Source organism: Athene cunicularia, assembly GCF_003259725.1.
Source record: "Athene cunicularia isolate RWA chromosome 12 unlocalized genomic scaffold, athCun1 chr12_part1, whole genome shotgun sequence".
Taxonomy (NCBI): Eukaryota; Metazoa; Chordata; class Aves; order Strigiformes; family Strigidae; genus Athene; species Athene cunicularia.
The window spans coordinates 262898-276662 of NW_020799116.1; the positions used below are offsets into that span (position 1 = coordinate 262898).

Genomic DNA, 13765 nt, shown 5'->3' on the forward strand with positions numbered 1-13765 from the left:
TTAATAAAATGCAAAATATTGAAATGGAATTTAAATGTGAATTTAACCACACCCTACCATTTAAAATGTGTTTCTCAGACTACTGTTAATGAGTCTGTGCAATGTCAGTTCTTGTTACCAAGTAAAGGTTTTAGCAATCCTGAATGTTAAACCGCAATGCCCGTCCTGTCTGGCAGAACAGAGTCCAACTGCACCTCCATTCCCATGGGCTCAGCCTGACACTTGTGGATGTGTATTTAATGTTTCCTCACTGAGCACTTAGCACAACGCACCACTTAAACTACTACCCAAATAAATGTTTAGCATAGTTTTGGGAACACTGGGACACTTTGCAGTATCTCCTGAATAAGGAGATGGGACAAGAGCAGGGTTGCTGGATCAGTGGGATGTGGGAGCTGGGACCAGCTGCCTCTCACAGCAGTGAAATCTTGCTTCAGGCTCTGAGTTCTTGCTTTGGGGCTTGGGTTTGTATCTTTAGGATTGTGTGGCTGAAGTGACAAGTCATAAGGAACATCTGGGTGTGCTAGGGAGCATAGAGATGGTAAAGAGGTTGGTTGGGTTGTGGAGAGCTGTGAGTTACAGCTGGCAGTGCTGTGTTTAGATAGGGACCTCTTGAGATGTACTCACAAAAGCTTTAGCATGGGGGAAAAAAAACAAGGGAATTGTGGACTTAAATGCATCACTTTGGGACAGAGAGCCTTGAAGTACTGCAGGTGTGGGTAGCTGATGCTGGAGTTGTCATCTGCTTTGTAAGAGGTGTTGAAGGCACAGGGCCCTGGTGCCACATGCCCGATGATGTGTGTGACTCAAGGGTCAATGTCCCTTTTACCTCTGTTACTGTAGTTTCTGATCTGCAGTGTGTGTAGAAACGTGAGCAAGAGTCTGTGTGGGCACCTTGTCTCTCCTGTCAGGGGAGATGGGCAGAGCTGTGTGAAAGCATTAACCTCACTCCTGTGCTTACTGTCTCAAGGAACAGGGAGCAGGAGCAGCATAGGAAGTGTTTATACAAATGCTTCTTATGAATGGAAAACAACTCTTTAACACTTCTGTCCTGTTCTAACAGATAGCACACTACAACTACCTTAATGTTCTCTTCTTTGAGGACATAATTACTTGTGCATAACATTCATTTGAGGACTTAATTTGCTTTTAGATTCCAGTGATGGGAGCAACATTTCTGAAGCCACCTTCCAGAAGGACTTAGGTTTCAACCTTCCCAAGGTGTTGGCATAACTACGTTTTTCTGCCCATAAAACGGAAGGGGTTTTTACAGGTCTCTGCACCTAATCTATGCAGCCATTGTGAAATGTCCATACATGAGGATATTTTCTGAGGTGATTCTTCTCCAGGGTCCTTGCAGATGCTTCTAACTAAGCCAAGTCACTGGGCCTAAACTTCATCTCAATTCAGTGGCAATCCTTCTGGTTCTCAGGAGCATGAGAGTTTAGGCTTGACTTGTTCAAACTCTGACTTTTTATTCCAGTAATGTTGACACAAGCCCTGTAGCCTGTCTAGCAACAGGGACAGAGCACAAATAACAAACAGTTTCTGCTTTTAAAGAGACTCACACATCCAACCAAGGAAAAACAATCAATGACAATTGAGATGTTTCTGACTGAACAAGATGTTTTTAAATTAAGTCTCGCTACTTCTCATGTGAGACTTGAAAATAAGAACACTCTGACTTCCTAATTTAGCCACTAAACAGCAGAGAAAGAAGCTTTATTGGGTTGTTTGGCCAGGTGACAGGCCTTGCACTTCCACCAGGGTTCTTTTGTCAGGGAAGGATTTTTCCTTAGGGTATCTGTCACACTGAACAAACTACCTGTAGGGGAGCATAAGGACGGAGGAGAAAGCAAGAATACTCAACTGGTGACCTTGTAATTAAGCGGCAGCTGATGATAATTCTCAGATTATTGGTTCAAGGAACTAATTAGTTTTATAACTAATTGCTAGTGCAAGGGACTGAGTACAGTCACACTGCTGAAGGCGTAGAGAGGGTAGAATTGGGACAGCCTGGTTTTAGACCAGCATCAACCGGGTCACTGTTAAACACAATCGGATCTAATTGCAAGTAATTGCTGAAAAAGACAATCTCACTCCTTTCTTCCCATCCATACCATATTCTTGTTTGCATAGATTGTAGGGAATGCTCAGCCCCAGTGGATTTAATTCTGCGTACAGCTCAGATGGATCAAGAAGGGTCAGAATGTCTGGGCACAGGGCTAGACATTGCCAGGACAAAGACTGAGGTACTTACTCTGCCTTCATCCTGATGTAGTAAGACCTGCTTTTCAGTGCAGGTAATTCCAGGATTGCAACAAACTCTGCTGTTGATCTTTGTTTATTGTATCAAGGTCAGGGGCTATTGTTATCTGCTTACTTAGAAAAGATCCCAAACATTTATTTAATTACCACTTGCCAGAGAGAATTCCAGGGCTTCTGGGGCTGCTCTGTGACGTTGTTCTTCACAGGGTGCTTCCAGGTAGAATTGGAACACAACTTAATTATGCTTAACTCTGACAAGGTAGTGAAGTGAGTAGTAAATCTTATTGTTTCATTGGTAGCTCTGCATTTAATTTAGATACATATTTATGCACAAATGAGAAAATGTTGCACTCATTAATGATAGCACTACCCCAGGTAATAATTACGGTTTGTAGCCCAGCGCAGACACTCTGGACAGTGTGGGCCCACCCTGCCAAGCACTCAACCCCTGAGCTAGGGAGGGGAAGATAGAATGAAAGGGATGTGTTGGGAGCACATCTCAGACAGCCTTTAGGTGTCTGTTGGCTGAAGGAATTACCTTTTCTGTTTCTCTCTTTGTCATGGGTCACAGCACCTGCAGGCAGGCTGTAGCCAGAGCTGTGCCTGCTCTCTCTTCCTCCCCATCCCCAGGTGTGTGATGACCAAGCAGGGCCAGTGACTGCTGAGCCAGAACTCTGTACTGGAAGGAGACAGTTACCTTTCAAACTGCAGTGCCTTTGATTTTTCTTCCCTTGGATTGGTCTGGGAGGTGCTTCTTCAGAATTAAACTCCCTCTTGGAGCTGTTGTACCAGGCATCTGAAAACATCACACCAATTACCTGAGCGCTGTTTTTTCAGTAATGGTTGTTTTATCAGAAGAAAATCTAAATTCTCTTCATGCACTGCTCTTTCTGCTTTGATAACAACACTCAATTTGCAATTATAGGGAGGTTTAAACAAAGAATTTTTGAGAGCAGAAAGGTTTTTGCATAGTTTGTATCTTACAGAAGCTAGACAAAAGAAACAGCCTAAATCCCTAAACAGGGTAGATCACAATACTGAGAAATTATTTGTGATAAAATACTGCTGCATCCCAACTACTTCTACACTGACAGTTCCAAAGAATTATTCACATTCTTTTGGGGACTTTCCTGGGATCTTAGAGCCTGGCACAACGTGAGGAGGGATCTTCATGGTGGTTTTTGAGTGAACTGGTTGACTTTTAGCCTTTCCTAATGTTGGCATAGCTCCCTGGAAGTCACCAGCCAGCCACAGGAGGACACGTGGTGTGGCCTGTTGTGTTTTGGCAATGATGAGCAAGACTTGACTGCACTGTCACATGCCACAGTTATATATGTGCAGTACCCATGCTCCTGTGCACGGTGCTGTACCAACGTGTGAAACAGAATGACTCAGAAAATGTTAGCTGTAATGCTTTATACAAGTTTAATTTCTCTCACAGGGGTAGCTGTGGTCTTTGCTTGTGTCTAATTTATGTCCTGGTTTACCAGCTTATTCTCTCAGGCCTGACTCTTGGACACAGAAGGGAAAATGTCAGCTTTGCAGTAACTTTATGTGAAATCTACCACTAAGCAATAAACCAGTACTATCCACTTTCTTCTCCAGTGGGATAAATGCCTGTTTCTTTTAGGTTTTAATTAAAAGTTCCCTTATTAATCAAGCTGTTAATGTGTACTGCTGTTGATAACTGAGCAGAGAATGGTGGGCTTAGAAATTCACTTGTGTGTAGGGAGATTACAAAATAATTTGTAGGGATGCGGCTGGCACTCTTAGTACATCATAGTACACAGTTTGTCATGCACTACTGTCTTAGACCAGTGGTCCATCAAATCCCATCCCTCGCCTCCAGCATTGCAGAAGATGTGCTGGTGTACTTCATTTACTCTGTTCAAAACATTAATGCTCTTCAACAAAAATGTCCTACAGGAGAGAAATTAAAACAGCCATAGTGGTAATACACAATGAAAACACACATGTCCTTCCCACTCACATGGAATTCTCTAGTCAGTAGACTTGCTAAAACTTCCTACTCATCCCAATGCCCATCCTCCTACCCTCTGGCCTCTTGGCAGATGTCTCTTGGACCATATCTAGCCAGGTAAGCAGACTGTGGTCCCTAAAACTGAGCGTATTTCGGAGGTGAACGTGCTATGAATATCCCGGTAGAAGGCTTCTCTCTTCCAGTTTTATCCTATGCTAGTTGTAGTGAAATAGTACAGGGAGACAAGTGACTTCTTAACAGGAATGGAAGATGTAAGTTGGGCTTTATATATCAAAGTCTTACTCTTACAGTACTCATACTAACACAGTGAAATAGGAAATGGTGGAACTATAAGCTATCCACTTACATTGTGTGGCTCGCATTTTCAGCAAGGCTTCATCCAGTCTTTTTTTGCTTGGGTGTCTTGTTACAGCCACTGGTTCTGACCTGAAAAAATACATATGCATTGTATTAGGAATTAAAATGGAAGGAGCCTGACTGTAAGAGGAGAAACATAATACCCATTTTTAAAAAGGGAAATAAAGAGGACCCGGGGAACCACAGGCCAGTCAGTCTCACCTCTGTGCCAGGCAGGATCAAGGAGCGAATCCTCCTGGAAACTGTGCTGTGGCACACGGGAAATAAGGAGGTGCCTGGTGCCAGCCAGTGTGACTTCACTGAGGGCAAATCGTGCCTCATGGATTTGGTGGACTTCTATGATGGGGCTATAGCAGTGGGAGGACTTGGGGGTGTTGGTGGGTGGAAAACTGCCTGTGAGCCACCAACGGGCGCTGGCAGCCCAGAAAGGCCCCGTGTGCAGGGCTGCACCCAGAGCAGGGTGGGTAGGAGGGCGAGGGGGGGATTCTCCCTCTCTGCTCCGCTCTGGGAGACCCCCCTGCAGGGCTGGGTCCAGCTCGGGGGCACCAACAGCAGAAGGACACGGACCTGCTCGAGCGGGGCCAGAGGAGCCACGGAGATGCTGGGGGGCTGGAGCACCCCCTGTGAGGACAGGCTGGGAGAGTTGGGGGGTTCAGCTGGAGGAGAGAAGGCTCCGGGGAGACCTTAGAGCGGCCCCCCAGGGCTGAAAGGGGCTGCAGGAAAGGGGGGAGGGACTTGTCATCAGGGGTGTGGGGATAGGACAAGGGGGAATGGGTTTATACTGACAGAGTGGAGATTTAGATGAGATGTAAGGCAGAAATTGTTCCCTGTGAGGGGGGTGAGGCCCTGGCACAGGCTACCCAGAGAAGCTGTGGCTGCCCCCTCCCTGGAAGGGTTCAAGGCCAGGTTGGACGGGTCTTTGGGCAACCTGGGCTAGTGGAAGGTGGCCCTGCCTGGGGCAGGGGGTGGCACTGGATGGGCTTTAAGGTCCCTTCCAACCCAAACCAGTCTGTGATTCTATTAAAATGCTACTACTCATCTGAGCCATGAAAGGGGAGCTGCCAAGTTGCTCTCATAAATATCAAAAATTTAAATCTGGTATGGAAACAAGAGCCAGAGTGATTAAGAATTGATTTGCAAAGCAAGGATTACAAACGTGTTTGTCTTCTCACACCTGCTCTCCACTTCAGCAGTACAACAAAGGAAGGCGTATCTAATGCACCTTTCCCCTAATTGGATACCGCACTCAAGGGATTATGATCAGCTGAGGCTTTTAAGATCACACCACCATTTGCCCAATTAAACCTAATGACAACACATTGTTCCTGCAAAATGCGTCTTTATTCCTTGGTAGGTTACATTTCCTTTCAGCCTTTCACCAATTGATCCAGCAGTGCCTCATGTAAAACAAACTTCTTTGTTGGCATCTTGTTTGTGAGACCAGGAAAATCTCAGTGTCTGACCCAGTCAGTGAGAGACAAAGTTTGTTGTATGGAGTATGACAAATTTTAGTTATCTTTGTAAAACAAAGCAATAGAGTGCCTGTGTGGGGTGGGCTATACAGGTAATTCCTGTTCTGTATCCACTATTTGTTTGTGTACTTGCTGCTTTGATTTCTTAAAGCATCTTCAACTATGTGCAGGAGGTGCCTGCACTGTGTAGCACTTGAGTAAATGATAGTTTTAATCTTGGACTCCAAGTAGGTGTATACTCATTTCATTACAGAAAATGAGATGTTTGCTGAGCAAAGCTGCAGTAGCAGGAAGCTTGAGGCATATTTACTTCACTTTTTTTTTGTGGGGGCAGAAGGGTGTGAAGAAAGCTGGTGAAATGCTCTATCCCCAAATAAAACACCTTTGTGTCTCTGAGCATTCATGACTACAAGTACAGGCTGATGAGGAAGGGCAGGGTTGGATTCTGGTTGGTCTCACAAAGTGTCTACCTAGTTATTTTTACTAGTTGTAAACCGCAACAGAAGAAATACTTTTTTACAAATGCAGAACCATTTTATAACTTAATAGTTGTCACGCTGGCTCACTACCATCATTCGGCACTTTCTAGTGGGGATAACCTCAACCCGCTGTTCTGGTCTCCAGACCCTTGCCTAAATGAAAAAAAGGCATCCTTGCCCTTTCCAAAAGTGATCCTTAGCCCAGCCCTAACTACAATTTAGTCCCATTGCCAAGGGAATAGCTTCAGTATTGGCCAGCACACTACTTCTGTTTTCAGCAGTTCCCCCCGGAGCCTTCCATGGAATATGAACATTTCTGTCACCCACGCCTTGCCCCTCCTGTCCCTTTCCCCAGCTCTCCCCATGGGATGGCTGGAGCTGGGTCTGTTGACTTGGGTGATTTTATTAGGGCTCTTCTTCAGTTAGATGAACTTCCAGTAGGTCTTACAGTCAGTAAGTTAGTTATTTCTCAGAGCCTGTACTGGTATAATTGAGATCAGCTTCTGGCCTGGTGGGACTTGTGGCTGCTCAGAATGCGCTTTGGTAAGAACAGTTTTTGGAGCAGTGAGCAGCAGTTCCAACTGTGCCATGCATGTGTTAATTCCTAACTACTTCACCTCAAGCAGCCCAGCACACTTTATCAGGCTTTGAATGCACTCTGCAGTGGCGGCTGGCACGTGCAAATGTCTCGCAAGCCTTGCTCAAGATCCTGTAGGAGCTCATTGACAGAGTGGATTAATGTCAAACAGCAATCCCTTCCAGTCAAAATCCCTCTTTGCTACTTACAGTGAGCTGATAAAAAGAAACAATTATACTGAAGAAGAGTTAATTTATTTAATGACACTTGATCTCCCCCAGCACAAATAGAAAATACAGATTTTATTGCTGCTTTTGACTTGTATCTGTGTTTGCATCTTCTCATTTCTTATTGCATACATGGATCTAGGGCAAAAGGCCTGATGAACCTAAATTTCTCAGGATGTCCTGTTAAATAGGTAATCTTACACTACTCAACTTAGTCTAAAATTGGCAACCTCATCATTATTGTTGTCCTTCCTTCCAGCATTTCTCCTGAAGTGCTCCCTGTACAGTGGGCTCCTTCTTGTAAGAACATTCAATTTTGTTCTCACAAAGGTTCTTACCAGTAAATTGAGCTGGGGGAGTACACACGCACTTTGTACTTCCCTTGTGAAGCCTGAAAGCACTGAGTTTCTGAGAAAAGCAGCTAAGTACGTTGTGCTCACCTGCTTGAATCCATTTTGTCTCCTCCACAGACTTCATTTTCTGCATGCATCCTCAATAAGATGGCAAACCTGGCAAGTTTTACTTACACTGAAAAGGGGAAACATGTTTTTTTCTCTCGCAGTGTATGAGAACTGGGAGTTTAGCACTCATTGTCACAAAGAGAGAAAGTCATTTTGCCACCAAATCATTCCTCCCAAGCTGTCTGTCTGAATATTGATCCCTTGTTCCTGAGTAAGTAAACCCTGTGGTTGATTGTAATTATTCTGGGACATCTCATTCCAGTGACTGGATCAATAATGTCTTTCATGGCCTCCTGCTGTATCTTCCTGTTATGTCTCAGCACCTCTGCATCACCCACTATTCATCAGGAGCCCAGTGGAACGATTCGCCGTGGTGGTGAGAATGCTGTCAGCCACTTCACACTCATTATGGTCTCAACCAGGACGCGACACGAAGCCTCGGTTGTACAGCACTTGTAACAAATGTCAGGATTAGCTTCACACTGTCCCACACATTGAGGCTGGAAGGTTTCCCCTTGATGTCACATGAAGTCAGGCATAATGTCCATAACATGCTCGTCATGAAGCTGCCTTTGAGCAGAAACAGGGATAAATATCCGAGGCCCCCTTTTCATCCAGAGGCTCAGAGCAAACCCGTGGGGGAGCAGCGAGGCCGGAGGCTTGCCCCGGGATGGAGAACTGGGCAGTGGGTGGCAGTGAGCCAGCGGGGCAGGGGCCTTGCTGACCAGAGCTCACACTGCAGGACCCCACAGTGCAGCAGGGGGAGAGGCCTGAGGACGGCAGCCAGCGTGAGCCAGATCGTCTGGGCAGTTTGTGGGGATAAAGCCAAGGTGGGAAGTCAGTCCACAGCTCAGGGCCGGGATCAGGTCCTGTGACCCAAACCAGGGTTAGACACAGCCCGGTGACTGCCAGGCAGGTCCGTAGTGACGACGTGAAGCTGGGGAGTCAGTCCATGGTCAGGATCCAGACCAGTGGGGCAGAGCTATGGAAGAGTGAGAAACTAGTACTCTTTCAGTGTAGCTTGGGCAGCTCCAAGCAGGAGCCGAACCGGGGCTCCTGGGCCTGTGCACAGGGGTGTGGGTGGAAGCTGCAGATGAGGCTGTTCAGGGCCATTAAGGCCTATTAGTGCACTCAGGACCCTGCTGAAACATTTCAGTTATATTCAAAGCAATCGCTTCTGCAGCCTGTTTCTCTGCCAAACTTCATTGATCTTTTCTGCCACTGTTGCTGCAGGATACATTTTGGAGAAGAGCTTTAGCCCTCAGTGTTCCCAGCTGCGTGGGGATAAGGGAAGAATCTGCGTGCCCGGCCTCGTGGTGTGCCAGGGAGCTTCATGTCAACACCTCCCTCTGCTCCTTTCTTGGTGTCCTTCCTGCTTCAGCTCTTCCTGTCCTCTGAGAACAGCCCTGAATCCAAATCTGAGAGCAGACCCTGATGCAAATCCAAGAACCCCTCTGCCACCAGCTACTCTCCCAAGTCTTCCTCCATTCTCCTGATCTTCCAGCTGTGGTACCAGCAGCTTGGCCCAGGGCTGCTGTGTCTCCCCTTTGTCCCACTCATTTTCTTCTTGCTTTTCTTTTTTACAGCTATTCTGCTTTTTTCTCATCTTTTCTTTGATTATTGGCCTGATTCTAATGTCATCACTCATCATAGTAAGTTAAAATCTTCCTAGCTTGACCTTGGACTTGCCTCATCACTACAAATTCGTCTGGTCTCTTGGTAGGACCTAGTCACAACCTCTGGGCCTCTTCTGTTCATCTTGCTCAGGTTCTGAGGGGAGGCTCTTCAGGGGTTTTAGCACACTTACACACCTGGAGACTAAGAAGTATTTGGATCTGCCCTAGAAGTGTAAATACATAAGACTGTAATGGTAGCACAGAAAAAAACTTTATAGAAAGTAGTATAAAAAAAATTGAAAAATGCATCCTGCCCCATACTCTCTTAGTCATCATCACTTGAAAGAAAAGCTGCATTCTTAGATCATAGCTTGGAGCTTGAAAGAAATAGGCCACAATAACGTTTTGTTCTGAGGGAAGGATGTCTGGTAGAATTTGATCTGCCAGCGCTTTGTCTGATGGTATGAGAGCACTGGTGAATAAGAAGGCTGCATCCTGGATTTTTTGTCTGCATTGGTTTAATGCCTGCAGTTTTTTGGTGTCCATCCATTCCAGCTCAGAATCTCAAATACAACTATACCTAGCTGCTTCTGTAATTCTTTGGGGAGGAGTAAAGTTTAACTTCAGAGAATGGAAATAACAGTGACAATCTGCTAAGGAAACACACAGCACAGTCACCCATTCAATTTACACCCAAACAACTATTGTTCTAAATATATTTCCCCTGCTACATACTTGTTCTCACAGCATTCATCACATTTCTTATTATGTGGGCTGGACTGTGGCAGACAAGGTATCCGCAGCACCTTATTACAGGCAGTTTTCTGCCTGCTCTCCAGTCTGCCCAGGTGCTCGGAGCAGACTCAGGGAACAGGTCTCTGGCACGATAATCCTGCCTGCAGAGAGCTGGCACTGGAACTGCAGCACGCTCCTTGAGCTCTGACCGAGTTCTGTGAAATAAAATGGCAAGGGTAGAGCCTGTGCTTGTCGTCCTCCAGAATGAACCTTTATGGCAATCTCCCGTTGCTCAGCACCATCTTGCTAGAGATAGTGTCGGTTTGGTGTGTGCAGCTCTTCCCAGGAAGAGTGACAAGACTAGGTGGGAGTCAGCTGTCAAAGGCTGACAAAGCCTGCCATAAAGAATCAACAGCTTCCTTGCAAGCCTTCTGCACTTTCCATGGGGTGGGGATTCACATAGAGCTCAGGTATGTTGGATTTTTGTCAGATACTCCCTCAGTGACACAGTCCCACAACCCCCTTCCTGCATCAGACTGCTGCTTTCTATCCCATCTGTTTTCTTTTATCTTGAATTAAGTAAAGGCAAACTGTCCCAGTGCAGTAGCACTGGGAATGCTCTTTAACAGCTCCATTATGATGTTGGTCCGTACAGGAGTTACTTCATACCTGACCCATTAGGCATTTTTGTTTTTCTAATGTTGATACAAAAATATTTGAATATTTTGTGTTTTCCAAAGTGTCGATCACATCTGCTGTGGGTCCTGGGATATGTAGCTCATAGGATTGCCCCAGAAATCAAGTCATGTTCTGTCCCTATGTAAAAAAGTGTTAGAGATGGGAAACAAAATGTGCTGGAGGTTTTAGTTTTGCCAGAGTCAAGCTTAACTCAGATAAGGCAATAGGCAAGACATTACTGTAAACTGAGTGAGGCTGAAAACGGGGTGGACAGCTTTTAAAAAGAGGATTCTGAGCACTTCTTTATTTAGCCTAGAAATGGAACTGTCATGGCCTTTTTTGTGCTGTTGGAACAACCATTGGTGTTTCTCTAAAGCCTTTATATAAGGATCTTGTCTTTTGTAAAAGCAAATTTTGTTATTGCTACTTGGAAACACAGAAAACTGAGTTACACCAAGGTACTGTGACCTCATTCCTATCTGTAGATTGTAATTTTAATTCTGGATTAAAATATCCCAAATTCAGATGTTTCCATCTACATCTGAACTCTATAACCTGAATTCCATCACAAAATCCAACATCAGTTGCTCACCTCAGACCATCCTTCAGTTCACTGATACTCTACCCCTCAGGGCACACAGTGTGCTTAACGCTGTTCCCAAACTAGTCTTACTCCCCTGTTCTCTCTCATACACACAGTTAAAATGGAAGACAGAAAAAAGAAAAAACAGAAAACAAGGACTTCCTGCATTCTTGCATTTTTTTCCCAGCCTGATTTGTGCTTCTAGGCAGACTGTGAATATTCAGCTCACACAGTACAGCCAAAGCAGAGCCTACACCCAGCAGCCGCTTGAAAACGAAGAGAATATGCTTTATACAAGTCTGTACTTCACAGTCTGTTCCCTGAACCAGCTCATGTGGCCTGAATACCTCAAGGGCCTGCAGTTTCCACATCCCCAGTGGTAGCTGCATTTTAGTGGATAAAATTTCTTACATATTTCAGCTGAAGTTTGAAAAGAACTTTGTGGGGAAAAAATGATGCAGAACTGTATTTGTGAATTAATAATAGTCAGGTTTGTTTATTGATTTCTAATTGGCCTGAATCTCTCCATGTTCCCTGAATCTATTTTAGCACTAAAATGGTTTGAATAAAGCCCTATTTTCACTAATCCACCCTTCTCTGTGTCTGTAACTCTGTGTTCCAAGCTTAGCTCCTTCTATAGCCTTTATGTGACCCTGAGGTGTGAGGCAGGACGAGCATTCAGGTGCAGGAGCACCTGCTGACAGGACACTGCAAACAGGCAGCGAAGTCCCTGTGGTCCCAGACAGGGCTGAACACAATCCCTCTGAGGGATGCTGTGCTGTTGGGTATGTTTACAAGAGTTCAGACTAACGAGTTGTGTGTTAACGTTTGATTAATTGTCACTGGCCATGCTGTAGTGAGGAGCTCTGTGAACTCTAGGGACAGGAGCCTGAACGGTGCCGGCCCGTTCCTTTGCCTTAGGGGGACACGCGGCTCCATCAGCCAGCCCCAGCCAGATGCTGGCATTTATTCACCTGAAAGTCTGGCCCATGTGGGACCCTGTAACCTCTGCTCTGACACACTTGCGCTGTGTGCCCTCCCTCCCCATGGGCTCTCAAGGTTTCCTTAGTCCACCACCTCCTCAGTTTAGGAAATTGGTACAACAGAAGAATTAAACCATTTCTTTCTTGATTCTCATATGGGAGTTCAACACAACAAAGTCTGAGTTAAAAATGCAAAAGCAAGGAAAAGTGCAGTAGCTGTGTGAAATAAAAATGGTGGAAATGTCCAGAATGGCTAAAGATCAGATAATAGCTTTGTTTTTTACAGGAAATAATACTTGCATCTACTCCAAGTCCAGGGGACAATTCTGTAGTAAGCAACAAAGGACCAGTATGAAACTCTAGCCTGGGCACTAGGTATGAAAGACAGGTTTGAGCCCTAATTTGACTGTGTGCTCTTCTTGTGAGCTTTCAGTATGTGCAGTTCTGGTCTGACCCTTTTTTGTTTTCTTTGGGGGGTGTGTGTCTTCATAATACCCATTGTGTGCAGTAATAGTGTGTTTCTGCTGCAGATCAGTCATGCCAGAAGGAGCCATGGAGCTCGCCTATCTGTTTCCAGACATCTGTTGTGTAGACATCTCCCAACCCTTTCATTCTTCTTTGTTTTTCAGAGAAGTAAAATTAGTTTTTGTCAAGTTAAAAAAAAGGTTCTGTGTGGCCCAGTTGAACGGTGGGAGCTCAGAGCTACCAGGAAAAACGAAGAGGCACCACATGACAGGAGAGCGCTGTGAATTCTGTATTTGCTGGCACTGTTCTTGATGCTCTTCAGGGCACAGATTAAAAACCGAAGTATACCCCCTGGAAGTGATCTGTGCAGGAACGACTGTGAACGATGTCTCATGTTTGGTCAAAGGCAGCTTTGGGTTTTGAGTCGCCTTAGGTGCCGGGCTCGGTCACTTCCGAAGAGCCAGAGGGATCTCCCCAGCCCCCGAGCTCGGCTGGGCTCAGCCGCCGTCGGCCCATGCCATCAGGCTTGTGCGGGCTGGGAGGGCACTTGAGCACACCCGACTCGCCCGTCGTTAAAAGCCGTGAGTGTACGCGCTGCCGTACTTCTGTGGACACTAAAATGACAACAGAGCAATGTGATATTTTTCTCTCTTTGTAACTTCTGCTTCCTCAGTGAGGGTTTCTCTGTGTGGGAGACCTCCGGCATGCCTGGGATTTGGGCAGGCTACTGCCCAGGCCGGCTTGCAGAAAAGCACCGCGAGGTGCGAGTGTCCCCGTTCTCCTGGCGCAGGGGGAGGAGAGCGGGGGGCTGCGCTGCCTCGGGCACAGCGGCGGCGGCAGGCCCCGGCAGGCCCCTCAGGAG

General features: G+C 45.9%; 1 protein-coding gene across 8 annotated transcripts in view; it reads left to right on the forward strand.

The window, feature by feature from the left end:
- Nucleotides 1-13765, forward strand: part of TMCC1 (transmembrane and coiled-coil domain family 1) — a 166690-nt gene that overhangs the window by 31030 nt on the left and 121895 nt on the right. The window lies entirely within an intron of this gene.